The sequence below is a fragment of the Mytilus californianus genome, unplaced genomic scaffold (genome assembly GCF_021869535.1).
Source record: "Mytilus californianus isolate M0D057914Y unplaced genomic scaffold, xbMytCali1.0.p SCAF_14, whole genome shotgun sequence".
Taxonomy (NCBI): Eukaryota; Metazoa; Mollusca; class Bivalvia; order Mytilida; family Mytilidae; genus Mytilus; species Mytilus californianus.
Window position 1 is genome coordinate 37,454,615 of NW_026262626.1, and position 8,247 is coordinate 37,462,861.

Genomic DNA, 8,247 nt, shown 5'->3' on the forward strand with positions numbered 1-8,247 from the left:
TACGCCTAAAAAGGCGACAAAACAACACCAATATTAAAGAAGGGAACATTAGATACAAGTATCAATAAATACTTCGGATAACAGATACATGTATCCTTCATCAGTATGATGTAAAATTAGTCTTGTCAATTTTTTCTATTGGTACTAAAAACAATCTTTAAAGTTATTATTTTCCTATTATGTACATTATCATTTTGTTTTTCAAAACGATCAAGCGCCCTCGTAAGAAATTCGTTGACTAATATCTATATGTTATATATATCTAGACGTTATATATATCTAGAAGTTATATATATATATATATATATATATAAAGTGCCTAGAAAATCAACTTAACAGTGTTAGAGTAGATCTGATTCTTTACTTCCTCCCCGAGAGGGGCTGGAACCTGTATTTATTTATCTATATAAGTCCGTGATTAATAATAGGGTAGAAAGGTGTAAGTGAAAGTCTTTACCGTATCCGATTGAAAAAATAAGAACTCGAACATGTTTTTCTGAAGGAATCTTCAACGTTAATGTAACTAGTACACATGCAGACCTACCCATACTTATCAGTTTCGCAACCAATCAGTCTTTGATCTTGCCCATGAATTATGTCATCTGCTTGACAGAGAATCATCATGAACTTAAATATTCCAATTTCAAGTATTTTAGTTTGATCAGACCGGGAAGGATCAAACGCACGACTTGTCATACTCGAGGCGTCTGTCATGCTGCCGCGAGACGACTGTGACGGTTAAGCAGTTAAAGAACTCTTTATCGATTTATCATCGGCATATTTTGATTCAATGGTACACCAATTACTAACAAAGGTTCGTCAGAATATTTTGTCCTCCCTTTCGCATGCATATAAATGACCGACAAATTACTATAAATCGATTTTTTTTTCAGTAAAATAATATTATTTGCTCTTTTTGAATCTCATTATTGCAGTGTTAATATTAACAACAATTCAAGCTTTTTCCCCGTCTTTGATTCCATGGTTATGATTTTATGATAAAAGTACTAAAGTTCCTACATTTGACACAATATTAAGTTTGCCATTACCGAATCTCATGAAATTTCTACTGAAGATTGGATACAAGAAGAAACCCTTTCGTTTTTTTCCTTCATGATTTTAATTTGGATTTTTTTTTCTAGTTCTCGGAAATGTTTTCGAAAGTATTTTTAAGACCCTTTAAACATTTTTGAATATGTATAACGGCTTCCATAGAAAGTGATTATTTGTCACATTTGGAATGATAACTGTGATAGTTCCCTCAGACAAAGCTGACCTTATATGATTTGCCCATTCTTTTTAGGGGCCTTTGGTCATAAAGCTCCTAACGTTTCTTGTACATATTTATACATCTATAGCTTTCAAATGATTAGGTTTGTGCGTTCCTGGTGAATGTAAATCCCAAAAAGCGCTTCGGACGCAAGAAATTTCTAAAATGCTATTTCTTCTTTTATTTCTGCCAAACTACATTATTTTGATACAAAGGCAGTCAATCATCTTTCATGTAGATTGATGCCAATAAGTAGTATATATTTGTGAAATATAACAGATGTATTATTTAGCAAAAGTTTGGAAACAGTTGGTCCTGCAGATAATTGTTTTTTTGTCCAATTTAGGGTATTTTTTTCGGTTGGGACCATGTTTTAAAGGATACCTTCTGAAGCTGTTATCAACCAGAATTTTTAAATCATGATAGGAAATGCAACATCTGATATCTCGTATAAACTGGGAGATACATACTACATATGCAGGCACTGCTGGAATGTTTCTACATAGAAATGGAAAGTTCACAATTGGAAAGCTGTCATCATCTCTTGTCGTAAAGTTTTGTTCTCAACCGACCCTCCTTGTCAATTTCTAGATGTTAGTCAAGATATGATAATAAGTTCCTATAGGAATGCAGTTTGTTTGTTGAAAAATTGGTCTTCCAAATGTAACAAATATGTTGTCAATAAAAAAGTCAAGCATCTTGATGTTGGCAGTTTGAGACTACTTTTTGTCTGAATAAGATTGGGTCTTTAACACAGTATGATTTGTCCCTCCCTAAAACAAGATATTTGTATCTACGTTGCCCATTCTTTTTTTTTGGAAACAAAGTAAGACCATTTTTTTTTAAATTTGTCTTGACGATTGGAATGCTTGTGTAAAGGGTAGAAACGTCAAATGTTTTTTTTTTATATACTTTTAGTATTTTAGTCTTAGATGCATGATTTTTTTCATTAGTTGTTGTTGGCTTTGAACTGTCAGTAACTGCGAGTACTCTCAGATCTGTACTTAGTGTATTTTTGTTGTGGGGATGTATAAATACCCTGCCACGTCCGCTCTGTGTTTTTTGTTAAATGTATTTCTGCTTTGTATCGATCTGATGAGTTAAGCCCTTTTCAACTGAATTTTATAGTTTTTTCTAATGTTGTACTGTTACACCACTGTCCCAGGTTAGGGGGAGGGTTGGCGCGCCTTCAAACTAGTTTAGCCCCGCCACATTCTGTATGTGCCTGTCCAAGGTCAGGAGCCTGTAATTCAATGGTTTTCGTTTGTTTCTGTATATCATTTTTGTTGTACGTTCATTATTTTGTAAATAAATCAGGCCGTTAGTTTTCTCGTTTGAATTGTTTTACATTTGTCATTTCGGGGCCTTTTATAGCTGACTATGCGGTATGGGTTTAACTCATTATTGAAAGCCGTACGGTGACCTATAGTTGTTAATTTCTTTGTCATTTGGACTCTTGTGGAGAGTTGTCTAATTGGCAATCATCTTCTTATTTTTTTATTTTTGCAAGATGAAAGAGACTAACATTGTATGTACTCTAACAGATCTTTGGAATTTTCAATTATCCACATCTGATTCATACCTCCCCTAGAGTAGATAATTTTACAATTCCTTTGAAGCCCGGCTTTGATTGCAGATAAGAAGCAGGGTTCAATATTAATACCACATTCACATATATTAAAAATAAGGAGATGTGGTATGATTGCCAATGAGACAACTATCCATCAATTGAAGTGGATGTTAGCAATTATAGAAACCCGTACGAGAAAAAAACCTTTCCGTATAGTTGGCTATAAAAGGCCCCGACATGAAAAATATGAAACAATGCAATTGAGAAAACCAACGGCCTAATTTATAACAAAACAATATACGAAAAACAAATAGGACAGACATGAACCAACGACAACCACTGAACTGACTTGGGACAGGAACATAAAGAATGTGGCGGGGTTAAACACGTTTGTGAGCGCTCAACCCTCTCCATAACCTTCATATTTGTCCATAACGATTATCTTTTAGCTTTACTGGATGTTTCTGAATATTCAGCTCATCATTTCTCACCAGTTATACAATATTTTTCATTTCTAAACTCAACTCTGATTGGTTAATTCTCATCTAGTGGATAATTCATCAGCAATGTTTCTTGTCTTATTTTGACAAAACTGAACCAAATTGGCTGCTAAAGGCGAATTATCATTTCACTATTTCACTTTCATTGACGATTGAACAAAAAAATCATATCTTATTTTTTTATTTTATATCTCGTAGCTAATGAATGCCCCTTTAAAGGCTTTGCAATTGTTTGTTTTCCATATCACATTATTATTGTGTTGTAAGTAAGCCTTTCATACAAATATGTAGTATATTGCCTTGATGTGATTATTTATTATGCTAACGCATCGCCAGGAAACTTAATTTGCGACCATCAAATCACCAATTGATGCCGTCGGAGCATAAAATACAATATTGTTATCTCCATTCTAATGAAAATGACAGAAAACAACGTCAAATCATACATTTAAAATCTGTCATACGTCGTCTGCGCTTGCGCGTACGTTTTCATTGCATCAATTGTGATTTGATGCCATGAAAATCAGTGACGTTATCCAATCAAAATGAACGTTACAAACGATGTTGCATTAGAATTATAGATAAACTGCTTACGAAACTTTGCATTGTTCTAAATATAAGAATGTTCTACCCCAGGAATAGATCATCTTGGCTGTATTTGCAAAACCTTTCGACATTTTTGTTTTTCAATGCTCTTCAACTTTGCACTTTATTTGGCATTTTAACTTTTTTTAATGAGTCTTTTGTAGACGAAACGCGAGTCTGGTGTACAAAAATATAAGCCTGGTATCTTTGATGAGTTTTTTTCCTTAAGGCACTTACATTTGTTGTTTTTCTAATCACACTATTATTGTGTTTGAAGCTTTTCATACAAATGTGTAGTCTATTGTCTTGATTTGATTTTTGTTATGCTTCTGTTATTAAAATTATATAATTATGGAAACGAAGAACTACCGCTAGTGTATTTGCTTACAAAATAGAAAAAATTCACTTTAATGAGTTACTACTTTAAGCCAGGGAAGTGAGTATCCTTTATAGAGGATATGACTTTTTGTACATGATGAATTCCATTCAAATGTTGACATTAACGTTGCAGTTACTGTAAATTCAGAAATTATTGCGAGGTTTTTATTTTTGCGAATAATGCGACTGAGTAAACATCGCAATAATGAGAACTCGCATTCTGATATATATCAGATATATCTGTATGCAGCTTTTCCACAAATCGCAATAATCAATCTCGCAATTTTGTTAATTCTGCAAAAATTGCATAAATAAATGCACGCAATAATATCTGAATTTACAGTAATTAAAATATTTTGCCGAGTTTAAAACGTATTTTGTTTCGTTTCTATCTTGACCATTCGTTTGTCTACACTCATACGGATGCATTCGAAGTAAAAGTAAGTAAAATATTGAGCAATGTTTCTTTTTTTCTATTCATTTGGTTTTGTATTTTTTATAAAGTGTTTACACCAGCGCTTATTTTCCTCTTTTACAAATGAAATGAAGCTTCTCGATTTTTCATCACTACTTGTCCTATTTTATAGTCATCAAATGTGATACAAAGGAATAAAATATACTTCGTCAATAAGAAAATGTTTCGACATCTCCGCGTTTTTTTTAATAATTGTTTTATTTCTCTCACACAATAGGTCACATGTTTACACTGGTGATCTGTGTTTTTTTTTACAAAAAGATCTATTTATAATGCAGAAAGAAACATTTACAATGTAACATGAGTGCAATAGAAACATTAACTACAATTATTAGGAGTCAATACATCGGTGTCAAATTCGTCATATATCTATATTCATTTTTATTTTTACTACTGTACTAGTAATTTGTTATATTTCAAAACCTTAATGATTGAATGATGTTTAAAAACATGTAAAGCAAAATGAATATTGATTTATGTTGCATTTTAAGCATCTTTATATGTGTGGTTATGCTTTTTGCTTCACTAAAACTCAAGAACAAATGATATAAGTGAATTTGTAATTAATATCAGCGCCAGTGCTGGTTTTATGGAAATTATGCGTTAATCTGTTAATTGTCTTTTATTTTAATATTGGTATATGTTTATTTTTCGTTTTTATGTTTTTCGTTTTTATTTGCGTTTTCTCTGTTTTTGATGACTTAAGTAATATAGTGTGGTAGAAATGCTGTCAACCAAATATACTCAAATTATTGATGTTAATTCTTGACATTTCCGTAGCTATAATTGTCAAAAGGGTTATACTTTTAGTAGTATAGAAATTAATTATTATAGAAAAGTCCAAAACTTTCATTTTACATGAGTGATTATTGTTTGCATTACGCAGCATCAGCTCTAAAGGCTATATATATCAGAACGACTTTCTTATAACATGCTATTCATCTTGTATTAATGGTTAAAACTTGAAAATGATCTTATGATCTCTTCACGCAATATGTCATATAATACCCTCTACGCTATATGTCTTATAATACTTTCTACGCAATATGTCTTATAATACCCTCTACGCAATGTCTTATAATACCTTCTACGCATTATGTCTTATAATACCCTCTACGCAATATGTCTTATAATACCTTCTATGCAATATGTCTTATAATACCTTCTACGCAATATGTCTTATAATACCTTCTACGCAATATGTCTTATAATACCCTCTAAGCAATATGTCTTATAATACCCTCTACGCAATATGTCTTATAATACCCTCTACGCAATATGTCTAATAATACCCTCTATGCAATATGTCTTATAATACCCTCTACGCCATATGTCTTATAATAATATCTACGCAATATGTCTAATAATACCTTCTACGCAATATGTCTTATAAGAGATTTCCAATAAAATGACATTACTCGACATAACCAACCTATCTGACCGTATCTCGGCCTATTGCATTGAAGGATGACGGAGGGGAGCATAGACTGCATGAATTTTTGGCTCGTTGAATACACATACTTTGTTGGAATAGATGCTATTTAAAAATTAGCACTAACTACTATTTTAATTCTTTACATATTTTGTTATAAAATGTGGGATAATTTCATTAACAACAACCTTTAAAGGGAATAATTAATTCAGTTACCGGTAATCAAATGCACCGATCATTACTTTGTCATTTTACTTGACCCGTATATTTAGCTCTCAAACGATGAATTCTTAATAGATATTAGAAGATGTGGTATGAGTGCCAATGAGACAACTCTCCATCCAAGTCAAATTTTAAAAAGTAAACCAGTAAAGCTACTTAATCAAAATTAAGTTTGAAAAGAAAAAAAATAATGGAATCTGAAGCGGGATCATATTTTCATTTTTTATCGAAAAGTTATAAGATTAAAACAAGTTTCAAACACGCAGGAATGTAAAAGGTGTAAGCGTACTTCCATGATTTATTTCAAGATACTTTTGTCAAAGGTAAAAATTCAGATCACTGATGCATCTTTCTGATAGTACTTTGTCACCTATCCGTAGAATTTTATCAAATGGAATTTATGAGGACACATCTTCAAGAAAAAATATGATTACATTTTACTGAATCAGTTATTGTTTTTATATCCTGTCTTTAATTATAATGATGCATGAATTCTAGGAAGAGCCCGTACAAACGTATGCGTAATTTAAAATCATTGCTCTTAATTTGTTTTTCTAAAATGTTTGGCGTTTAACTTGTACAAATATGTATGAAAACGGACATGTACGGAATATTTGATTGTAGTTTTGTTAAGTAGGATAATCATTTTAGTTTTATGACCAACTTATTATAGCAAGGGAATATTATATTTACTGGTTTGTGTATCCATCCGTTCTTCCGTTCTGTTCAAAATATAAAACGTTTAAAATTATATACCAAATTAGAGTTTGACCCGGATTAAGTTGTGCACTGAACATGGAAATATGATCATGTGAAGGGGCACGGTGTCTTAAGGCCACACATTCTTGTTGCAAATGTTTTTATTAGTACACGTACATGTATATGTATCTTCCATATTCATAACTGTCTCTTTGGTCGCGCGCTCGCCTCGACAGTAACTCCTCAGAGGTGGTCGGAGGATAGAAATATGGTCACTATTGGTCTTGTTCCGAACGGCAGTTAAACCATTGCCAAAGTGGGGAGTCCGTTTGTTGTGTGGGATGTACAAGTACGCAGTCCCGTCCGGTCAGAGTGGGGACGTTACAATCGATGCCTCTTGTAAAGAGAATGCCACGCTCTCTACACGTTAATTATGCATGAAATATTTGCTACTGGACGTTAAGCAACCAACTATCATTCGATTGACAGTAGCGTTACTTGTATTTTATTTCTGGTGAGACAAATGATTTGAATCTTGGCAGTCCTCACCTTGGTAAAAAGACGTCAATGCCAATAAGGAGTGGACGGTTAATTGAAAATATGAATCGCAAAATAGGTGTAGGTGATCATACTCTTAATAGGTCACACACTGGCAAAAAGATCCTGTCTATGAAAAATCCAGGTTTGTGGAATTTTATCATGAAATAATATTTCTAGTGCGCATTATATCAATATATTTTAATGAAACTGCTGGTTAAAGGTTTAATTCTCAGTATTCAGTTACAGACATGTCCTGATCAAAACAAAAATAATTGACAGAATTATATGTATGACCTCCTCTAAAATGTTTTTGTACAGATTTAGGAATATTAAGTTTAAGATCCACTATGTCTTTTAATTTATAGTTTAGCTTTTGTCTAAATGTTTGGATGATAATAACTGGGTGAACTATGAAGTCTTGCTTATATTAACCAAGGTAGAAGGGTACTAGAAGAGTGCCAAGTGTCTGTAGAAAACTTTGTCCACCAAGAGTAACAAGCTCGTTGTCAAAAAGTCTTGGACTCGATCTTTGCCCGTTTCAAATCGAAGAATGGCTGCCTCTCTGCCAAGCACGCA